Source organism: Stylophora pistillata, chromosome 2 (assembly GCF_964205215.1).
Source record: "Stylophora pistillata chromosome 2, jaStyPist1.2, whole genome shotgun sequence".
NCBI classification, from domain to species: domain Eukaryota; kingdom Metazoa; phylum Cnidaria; class Anthozoa; order Scleractinia; family Pocilloporidae; genus Stylophora; species Stylophora pistillata.
The window spans coordinates 41,423,874-41,435,445 of NC_142520.1; the positions used below are offsets into that span (position 1 = coordinate 41,423,874).

General features: G+C 37.5%; 1 pseudogene across 1 annotated transcript; it reads right to left on the reverse strand.

The window, feature by feature from the left end:
• Nucleotides 1-1,064: 1,064 nt before the first annotated feature.
• On the reverse strand, nucleotides 1,065-6,781 carry LOC148739550 (uncharacterized; annotated as a pseudogene). Its single transcript, XR_015996150.1, has 4 exons — nucleotides 6,574-6,781; nucleotides 5,090-5,349; nucleotides 3,941-4,055; nucleotides 1,065-3,006 (listed from the first exon to the last, which is right to left on the reverse strand). The product of XR_015996150.1 is annotated as an uncharacterized LOC148739550 (transcript).
• Between the last annotated feature and the right edge of the window lie 4,791 nt (nucleotides 6,782-11,572).

Below are 11,572 nucleotides of genomic sequence, written 5' to 3' on the forward strand. Positions count from 1 at the left end.
GGTCCTAGATTCTATAAGATCGACATTTGCTCATGATCTGTTATAGCTACCGCTGATAATTGCGTGTGCTCGCGCGCGCGCCTACGATCTGATGTTTACAGACGTTTACAGCTAACTAAGAAAATCATTAAACAGCTGTCAAGACAGCCTCTCGGGCTCATCTTAAAAATCCTACACACGACCTCTGGCTATATCATTTTATTTTCCTTTAAGTTTCAGAGTCTTCTTCCACTTCAGGTAGATTATTCTTCACTTGATTTCTTTCTTTTTTCGCCGTCGCAAGATTTCATATCGGTTGAATATTTCTTTTAAATGTGAAGTGAAGCAACCTTTACTTCTCCGAAAATCGTCTTCTTTATGTTAGTTTCTATCTCCTGTATTCACAGTGGCCGCTCAACACATCAAATACAAGCTGTTCGGTAAACTTCTCACATAAATAGAAAAAAATCCTCGCGCCGCTATCTTTGTTTTAAATTTTCGTCTTTTCATCTCGCGCTTCTTTCGCACGTTTCTCTCGCGCGTGACGAAAGAGTTGTCTGTTCCCCGCGCGAGGAAACTTGTCCGAGCCACCTTAATTGAACACCCAAAAACCGCCAGTCAGTTGTATCAGCAGATTCTATACTCATGGAAAGATTACTTAGTAAATCTGCGTTTGTAATGAAAAAATACAGGGCACTCTTTTTTCTAACATATTTGAACTAGTTAGTTTCGAGAGCTTGCGGTTTAATTGAAGATCCCTTTTGTGCCTAGTGCGTAGTAACTAGACACCTTGCAAGAGCGGTAAGACATTGCGCAAGTGCTCATATAGGACAAGAAATGACGTAATGCTGTTACGGTTTCTGTGAAGTTTACCGTAGGTGAGGGGCTAAATGAAGGAAGCGACCATCGTTTCTGATCTATTGAGAAACTTCTTCTTAGAAAACTCGGAACTCTGGTCTAATTGTTAAACAGACTAAAAACTTCCTTAACAACTACAGCACTTTGGTACACCATGCACCTATTTATATCAAAACACCATTTCTTCCCAATAGACTTATTATGCATTACCGCTGTAAGCACGTACATGAAATATTCTACTAATACATTTATTTTATTTTGCACTAAGTACCTACGTACGCAATGCGAACCTATTTTTTATTCATTTTATGAAAGTCCCTCGACGAAGGTGATGATTGATGAAGATTGTTTACTACACAGCGATTGGGAAAGATTTTTCTGCCACACCAGAATAGATCAGCTATCTTTTCTGTTTTATTTTTTGTTTGTTTGTTGATTATTATAACAGTCATTGTTATCTTATCACTCATTCATTTTGTTACTATTATCGTTGAGACTGTTCCTCTCTAGAGATTATATAACGTTTCCATCGTAAACAGGAGTGGATTATATTATCACGTGTGAAACAAATATAGTGATGTACAAGATACTTTGTAATAGAGAGCTTAAGCACCAGACGTTCTTGAGGTCACGAACGCCTACCGGAAGTCATTAGAGGAACTATGTACATACTGCGCATGTCATGACGTTCGCGTGGTCACGTCGCAGACGCCAGAACGCCACTTTTCAGGTTGAAGGTAGGACGTTACAAAAATATGCTGTTATTTTGTTTATAGGAGATAAATTATTGACTCAAAACCATAAAAAGCTCTTCTGCTTTTCATGAAGTGATTAAAAAACGTTTTCGTAGCGCGTAAAGTGGTTTTTGCTTAATCGATAGATTAAACGGGATTCGACAATGGCAAACAATTTTCTCGCCAAGTCTGGGTGAGTTAAGTCATTTGATTTCATGTCCATTTGAATCATCAAATGCAGAACTAAGATTTTTTTAAACCGGGTTTAAGCTTATCATAACTTACTTTGAGCGATAATTTAGAATTAAGACACTTAAGCGACATTTAGACACAATAACAAAGTGCAAAATGAGATAGACGATTGTCTTTCTGCATCGGTTGTATTTTGTAACTGCACATTGTATATCGTATGCATCTATGCTAGGTTTTGAGCAACCGACTGCAAACATAAGAATAACAAATCTCGCTGTGGTTAACGAATTTAGAAAAAGAGAAATGGTCCTCCAGGCATCCAGATCATGCACTGAAAACTTCATGCTCGTTCGTTTGTTCGCATTGTTTACACAACTATGAAGTGGTAAATTTCAAGTCGCCTAATGAATTGACGAATTATTCATTCTGTCAAGAGAGTGGGGTAAAGAAACTTATTCCCTTGCTCATTAAAGGATCCCTTCCAACCACAATACCCTGCGCGCCCAAACAGAAAATAATAATTAAGAAATAACTAGTCAAATAGAAAGAACAATAAATTTGGAACGCGATTGAGGAAATTCAAGACCTCAGTGAGGCAAATGTACTCGGATGAACGAGGATTTCTTTCCACTTCACGACTTGTCCAATACCGGATGGCAGAGAAAATGGCGGATTTCACGTATCGCGCGCGCAATGTATTGTGGTTGGAAGGGATTCTTTAAGGTCATATCTCTAGCATCTTTTAACAAAGACATGTTAACACGGGTAGAAGTCCGTGTCTGAAAAACGTCGACTGTTTAGTCTTCCTATTTCGCGCCAAGAACGAAGGCCTCGATCCAGTCTTACGCGGCTTCTCTGCCATTCGTGTCGTCAAGTACGTTTGGTGCTTAAGCTCTCTAATACATACATACACGTACATCTGCTAGGACCAGCTTTTGATCTCTCCTTGACCTCTACACACACTTGTACTCGACCAACAAATACTTGTGGGTTCCTCCACATGGATCACCCCCAAACATACTGTTAATAGGGCTCAGGTGACATGACACGGAGTTGCTACACAAGTTATACACGGCTGATAGAGAATTTGGAGAAATACAATTGGTGTTTGAGTCTGCTTGATGAGGACATGTCTGCGTGTTCTGTCTGCCATACATAGCATTCAAGATGTGGATTATTTTTCCATTTTGACAAGTTATTGTTTCTCTTCCTCCCTCGCAAATTGTGATGTTTAGCTGGGGATCTGCATTCAGAGAGCAAAGTATTTTTTTCAGTCGCGGAAATAAAGTTGTACATATTTAAACCAACGTTCTTTCCTTATTTGAACATTAAACAACGTCATAATTCTTTCTTCGATACTCTCAGAGGTTCTGAGGATGATAGGTAAATAGATAGATAGGTACATAGAGAACTTTATTTAGGTCTCAAGTCGTTTATAGCCAAGCACCAAGGTGCTCTACTAATTGGGGAGACTAAAATATAAAGTGAAATAAAGTAAAGTAGAGTAAAATCTATTCAACTAGTATCTAGTACACGGATAAAAAAAATTAACATTAAAAATTAGATCTAAGAACAAATCTGTTGATTAATGCTGTCACAATATTGTTAATTAACAACTGATCAGCAACCAACTGCGTAGTCGAACAGCAAGAACAGCGCGTGTATCCGTTGTCTAACAGGGAATTCAAGTTTTTGAATCGATAAGTGCAGGCATTTAAAACTGTTTGTTTTTGAACATCGCCGCCAAATGAAAAATAGTCATAGCTCTTTGAGTGTTTAATTAGTCACTTAAAAGTACTCAGAGGCTCTTTTAACCTGGTTGCCAGTAGCATATTGAAAAAGCAGACTGAGTGAAATTTTTATCAATGTGCTTATAGTAATATTTCTTGAACTAATAACGCTCAAAGTTCATCCAAATTCCATGTCGTGAATGACTGGGTATTTAAGGACTAAAGAACACTCAAATGAAATTAAAAAAAAATAATAAGGTTGTTTCTTTATTTGAAGCAAAGACGAACGGATTCTGCGAAGAGGCAAGAAATTAGCAAGCGTGCATGTCTGAGCCAGCTTGGGCTAAGGTGCTGCACTAGTGTACACTAACTGTATGAAAACCAAAATTCTTACTCTTTAAGCCAATTAAATTTATGTTAAAATATTAAAATTGATATCGCTCTTACCATTCTCACACATAGGACCAGTATATCCTGGCTTGCATAAACAGCGATATCCCTTGCTTGTAAAACCAGACTGACAGATTGCCTTGTTCTTGCAAGGGCCCTTGCCGCAATGGTTCTTAAATAGAACAAATGTTTTATATCATCAACGCCATATACGGAACATTCCATCTTACAATATAGTCAAATTAACGTCTTTACTCGAACCAAATGGCGCATCCATCTTTAACTTATTTCGATTTCTGATGCATGAAGCGACGGGGAGTAATTTTTATTACATTGATTTGATGCAAGTTTATCGCTTGGCGGTAAGAATTTTTTTATTCTAGTGCTACTAAAATGGATTCTTTCCCGAGTGGGCTCAGTGAGCTAGCCAGAGATGTTATCATTCTTAAGCTATCTTGATTGGCTCCCAGCTTTCACTCGCATATGATGCTAAATCATTTCTCGTGTTACGGCCTGTACGAGACCATAAAATTGGCATTCAAAAGCGCCCCCCTCTTCTGCGAACGCATGAATGAATAAATGAAAGCCTTGATTTAAAGAGGGTAGCACTTAATAGCCAGAGGCTAATAAACTTGTGGCCCTCACAGATTACACAACTATATATACAATCAGATAAATATGTAAGCTAAAATATGTAAACATTTAAAATACGCATTTAAAATAAGACAAGATTCGCCACAAGCATCTCGCCACAAACGTTTCTCGAGTTCAGGTGTTTTTTCTTGTTCTTTAATCTTTTTTTCCAATTTCTAATGAGAGTCGAGGCGGATAACACCGAGATAGAGGAACCACGGGAAAGAAAGATACGGTCGCAAACGAGATGATTCTTCACACAAACATTATGAAAAATTAATAAAGTATTTCTCGAGGAAGGTGAAGAGTTTTCCAATACTTTTCCCTATTCTCGCTGAAAAGCCTCAAAAACCAACTTTTGCTCTTTCTTTTTCATTAAGTAAGAGCTGTCGATTTTAAAATTACGCTATGCTTTGTTATGGTTCTGATTCTCAAGTATGTAGCGTTAAGAAAACGTTTATCCCCTCTAGTAATGTCTCAAGCGACTTGTGTGGTGCACCCGTAGAGTGTTGCTTTTTGAGGCAACAACCTTTCTCAATGAGCAAAGTTAGATTTTTACAGAATTAATCTTACATTCGTTCCATGGTATGAATATCCTGGTGCGCTTTCCAGATCTTCATGTTCTTTATGAGTTGAGTTGTTCAAAGTACATTTGTGTGTTCCTGGTGCGTTTGGTTGAACTTCATAATTAATACTGACGCAGCTGTTCTCAACATAACATCTTAACTTACACAGGTCTCTGTCAGGCACGTTGATCGTTCTTATAACGTGGTTTACGAGACGTTTTCCTTCAAAGGCCAAAGAAGAAGGAAAGATCAATTCGCGGCCCTGACCTAAAAAAAGGGAAAAAAAGACGAAAGAGAGAATTTTATTTTTAATATACTATTTACCATGAAGTTTCGCGAGCTTTCCTCGGATTCGTGTTTTTTGGGTTTGCTTGTTCAAAATGACATTTTATTCGGGGAACGTATAATTTTAATTTGACGCACGCGTCATTAAATTTATGGCAAAAGAGAGTCCAAATGTAAAGTAATTAAGTGAATCCTGCTTGTGGAGTTTTTTCAAAAACTAAAATTAACATTGAACTGATTGAGATAATATCTTGAACCGCTTTCAGTCAATTTATCTCTCTCTGATCGAGTGTTTTTATTATCTTTTCCTTTTTTTTCGCATGTGTGGAACTTTTCTACGGATCGAAGGAAATTAGCAAGGTCTGAAAAGTGAAAACTCTCAGAATTTTCTTGCTACAGGCACTTACGCGCGTTTTAATAAACTTATTAGTTTTAAAATGCACCCAAGATCTTTGTTAGGTTAGCTGATGAATTTCATCCATACTTTTGATATCTAGATTTTTATCAAAGGCAAGCGCACACAAAAAAATTAAATTGCCAATGACTCAATACTTATTTACACCATCGAGAGACAATTAATTTAGGAAATGTAAGGACCATGAAGGCTTTTCAGTAATAAAATATTACATATTAGAACTGAACAATATTTCTGTTAGTTAAAAGTGCAAAGGCTGTTTTGTTTTTTTGCTCAGATGCTCAGCTATATACCTTTTAAACGTCTACAGATTATGTAAACAGGAACTTTGTATATAATAATTTATGCTAGCTTAATGCCTGAAAACTTGTGTAATCAATAAATTCTTGTTAAAAATATAAAGAACTTGGTTCCGTTTATGAGCTCAGAATTTTCATTTGCCAATCGTTTCAGTGTCAGGTTAAGAAAATTAAGATAAAGCTACGGCAAAGGCACTCGTTAGGATTCAATTGGGACAAATAGTCGATATCATCTATTCAAATCTCGACATAGCTTAACTGTGTTTTTTTTTTTATTTTTAGTATTATCAGAATATCGAAGTTAAGAACCCTGAGCAAAACTGATGGTGAAAACAAGAAATAAACCAAGCCATTTCCGATATTCTGAAGAGAAATGTAATTACAGTTTCCAATAGAAATTCTACATCTGTCCAGCATCCCCTTCCTAACTGCAAGTTTTAACAAAAAGAGCTCTTCTTTGAAATATATTTTAAAGTAAGAAATGAGACTTACCGTCAGATCAGGACTTAACAAGCTCAAGACGGCAGGCTATTAATAAAACGCAAAAATGGGATAAATAACCCATCCACATGACCGTGCGACCTTGTACTTTACTTCAATTTAGCCGTCACACTGACTCAAACGTTTTCATTTGCCGTTGTCAAGGTCAAGATCGAATATTTTAAGATTTAATTTCTTTGCATGAAGTGCTATGCTGTTGTGTTAGTTTCACATCTCCAGCTGCGTTATTTATGATCACCTAACTAGACATACGTCCGGAAACAAAATGAGACGACACTAAAGTATTTGTTACTCGTGATTGTTACCATGGTGTCAGGATTGCTGAGACAACCTCCTTTGACGTAGAGAATCAAGTTCAAACTTAATGGCCTCTTCCTCTGGGCAGGGAAATCCCGAACAGTTATGATTCTCTCGTTTGCGACAATTGTATATTCGGTTATTCGCAACGTTCACCGATTTTATTTACCATAATATTCCAAGAAGCAGCAAAACCGGACACCATTTAATTTTTCCAATACGCGGAGACATGACAACTTTCCGTTTTGCTATTGCTGTAAAATGAAATGAATATTTAGACCTCTGCGACCATTTTGGTTATGATGTCATAAAGTTAATCACAATTATTTGTGACGTACGTTTACAGTTAGGTCAGTCCGTGGGCTCAAATTTGGTTTTTTTATCGATGCAAAGAAAGAACTGTTTAAAATTATTCAGGTGGAAACGTCGATATGTTTTATCAAAGTACTGAATTAGCCGATGAATATGTATAAAAAAGCCTCTTAAAAAGCCACATCATATAGTATTGAAAATTGAAACCTATATAGTACGATTTGTATTTTGTGGTCCATCTTTAGCCTTTTTGTTTGACCCATGGCAATGTATAGTGCTTTGATGGTAATATATGATGAGATATAAAGAGCCAAAGTTTTACCCAATGACTTTTATTTCCATCCTCTGCAATTTTCTTATTCTCAGTGTTTTTAGGATTTGATCGAATTCGTTATAAGATGTACTAGCTCAGTCCATGATGGCATGTTGATTAGGGAATGGCACAAACCCAAGTTCACAATGCAAGTACTAGTTGATCTTGAGGTCTGATCATCCAAGGGAGTGTGGCCCTGGAAGCAAATATTGCTGGTAACAGTGACTGACGTTCCGACAATCTGGAGAAAAGTTATCTTCAGAAATAGGTTAAAGGTTGTTGGTCACTCCAATAACATCAACATCTTCACGTGACTCTAATAATGACTTCTGCCTGAGTTGTGGAAAAGTCAAAGAATGTACATCGCAAACCTTCTTTTTCAAGACTTCTCTTATTTGGATGGTGCACGATCCACTTCGGCTGGTAAGTCAGTCAGCAATAAGCTGTGTGCTCGTTGCCTTTCATGATTAACGAAACGATTAGATATCGTTGTCGTATCGATAAACTTATTACAGTCTGTTTTCATATTGCTATGCTAAAACCATTGAGGTGGCATCTATAATTTATACAGTCTTTGGATCTCATTTATTACCCCGAAAACATTGTATTTAGTTCTACCTAATTATAGGACATCATCGGTAACTGTTTTTCTCGCCGGAAAGGTGTTATATTCGATTTTTAGCCATGGATGTTTGCTTTTCGTTATTTTAAACAGATCCTGGTTCTGTAGCTGGAACAGAAACAAGTTTGGGTGTCTTCTCTGACTGTTTTAATGCAAAGAGCTTTTTGTTTTCAAAAGTTCAAGCTGAGGTAAGCATTTTATTCACTCGGGATTCAATTTCTTGCATTACCTATAGTCAAGTAAATAGAGATGCTTATGATATGTAAAGATTAAATGTTTGAAGGTTTATATGCTTGAGAAAGGAAGGTTAAAATTTCTGCCGTCTACTTTAAGCGATCTGTCCCAAAAAATCAAATGTGTTCGCATTAGACGTGAATATATTTTTTTCCAAGTTATCTGCCAGCTGGTTATTTTGAAAACTATAGGAAACGGGGATAAAATGAAAGGTCGGTTTGTCGTTTTCCTTCAGCGTAGAGGTCGAGTTCACTTTAAAAAAAGAAATCAAATGAAAAAACTTTCTGCTACATTTTTATCATTATAAATTACTAACAAAAGCAAATTCTATTTTTCCCTCAATCGGAGATAGCTAGTATTTATGGATTAAGAAAATAAAACTATTTGAAAAACTGTGTTAAGTAATAAAACCGCGTTCTATGCCATCTTCAACTTAGGCGAACCTTTAATTTAATCTGAACATTTATTTTTATGAACAGCGTCATGAGGGCCGAAAGCTAACTGTGAAAAGACATTTATTTAATGAAGACAGACTTTTTATAGAGAATACCTTCGGCTTGCGCAAATTAAAACCGCCCTTTGGGTTACAACTCGCGAGATTGCGTCAGTGAGCAATATTACACCTTTGCCGATCATTGCGAGCAAATATAAATTTATCTGCGTTTAAAAGCGAACAACTGCTTGAAATTACATTCATTAGCGACAAAAAAACGATTATCTGTACGTAAACAAGATTTAATAGAGAGTTTTGCATTTTAATCAGCATTCAATAACAATTTTGGACATTTCCTTTTAATTTAAATCTCAGACCATAACAAAGGGAGAAGTGATTTTGGATTGAAGTAAAGAGAAAATTATTTCAAAACCCAAAAGTTCCGGATCACATTTTGTTTCTGGGCAACCGAGCTCGATATGCATTTGTCGTACTCGATTACCATTCCTACTCGATAAGCATACCACGATCCACTTGGAAAATGAATCATGAACGTTTCTTGACATTTCACTCCAGCTTTAGTATACCACCCGAAATTGTAACAAAAGCTCACGACTGTAACCCTAGAACCGGATTTTATCAAAAGAACGTTGTGATTGTAACAGGATGGTGTAGCTCTAGTGTTAGCTTAGTATAGTGTAGCTCTAGTGTTACTAGAGCGCTGCACTAGTATCGCAGAGGTCAGTGGTTCGAGTCCCGTACAGGCCTGATTTTTTTCAAGTCTGATTTTCGCTATTGCATAAATGGCGCTATCTACTGCGAGGATCGTGCATCATACGTATCCAATACCGCAGTTCAAAATATATGAACTTCATATATTCATTGTATCTCATTTATCACTTTCACGGGTTTATTACGAATCAACTTAACGGCCTACTCCCAGTTGGCTTGTTAGCTCAATTGGTAGAGCACTGCACTAGTATCGTAGAGGTCAGTGGTTCGAGTCCCGTACAGGCCTGATTTTTTTTTTTATTTCAGGTCTGATTTTCGCTTTTGCATAACTAGCGGTATCTACTGCGAGGATCGTGCATCATACGTAAAATAGTTAAGTTACAAACATTTTACCGTTTGAGATACAATGAATATATGAAGTTCATATATTTTGAACTGCGGTATTAGATACGTATGATGCACGATCCTCGCAGTAGATAGCGCTATTTATGCAATAGCGAAAATCAGACCTGAAAAAAATCAGGCCTGTACGGGACTCGAACCACTGACCTCTGCGATACTAGTGCAGCGCTCTACCAATTGAGCTAACAAGCCAACTGGGAGCAGGCCGTTAAGTTGATTCGTAATAAACCTGTAAAAGTGATAATCATTGTATCTCATTTCACCGTTTGTATCTCATTTTACCGATTTTCGCTATTGCATAAATAGCGCTATCTACTGCGAGGATCGTGCATCATACGTATCTAATACCGCAGTTCAAAATATATGAACTTTATATATTCATTGTATCTCATTTATCACTTTCACGGGTTTATTACGAATCAACTTAACGGCCTGCTCCCAGTTGGCTTGTTAGCTCAATTGGTAGAGCGCTGCACTAGTATCGCAGAGGTCAGTGGTTCGAGTGCCGTAAAGGCCTGATTTTCTTCAGGTCTGATTTTCGCTATTGCATAAATAGCACTATCTACTGCGAGGATCGTGCATCATACGTATTTTACCGTTTCTCAGTTACCAGCTACAGGAAAATGATGACATATTGCTCACCGGTGATAAGAAATGTCTATTTCACCGAAAGATATACGAAAACATAGTAAAGGAGACAGCTTCAGGTACTGATGTTGTGAATAGGGCCTTCCCATCAAGCGTTCTCGGCTCCAGTATCAGTTGCACTAGGGAAGCAGGCGTCGAGTCCGAGTGCAATCGTAATAATATCCTTGGGTTTCACCCACGTGACCAATACCTTAGCAACGGTTACTATCCGCCATCTTGGTGTCCCTCGAGCGTAAACAAACCGTATCTAACGAAGAGTTTATGTGAGAAAGAAGGGATGGTTTTATGCATTATTGTTGGCTGTTCGAGCAAAAGTGGAAAGCATAAAGACTAAGGATTTTTTTGTATAATAATTTGATAATTTTATTATTTCTATAGCGCAAAATTCATTATATATATGATCAAATGCGCTATACCTAAGATCATCACAAATCAAGGGGAAGAACAGGAGGAACTAGAAGTTGTTGTATGGTTCGAGGCTTGCGGCTGTTGTAGATCCTCGATTTTTTGGTCGAGCTTTTCTTTGAGCTTCTTAGCCGATGAGAAATCGATGTCTTTAGCCCTCGCATACGGCACTTCATTGACTATGTCGGCAAAATCCATGAGCATTTTACCTGAGTGCAAGTAAGCTTGGGGTGTGACGAAAACTCACACCCCGAAAACTCAGACCTCAGACCTCGAACCCCGAAAACTCAGACTCCTCGAAAATTCAAGAGATAAACTCGACTCATGATCACTCCTGGTAATCCCGCGTGTATTTTGACCTTTTGGGTCTCGATCCAACTGAAGCAGCAAAAGCAAGGCCGCAAGTTGCACGTTTCGCAAAATCGTCCGATGGTTGAGTATTAAAACATTTTAGAGTGACACAAGACTTCACTTAGCTTAGATTTCCTCCATTTTTCCCGTTAATTTTGAACTTTTTATTCACAGTTAACAGGATCAAATGCGCTCGCTCCAACACCAAAGTATTAAAATGTGGCGTGATTTTGACGAGCCG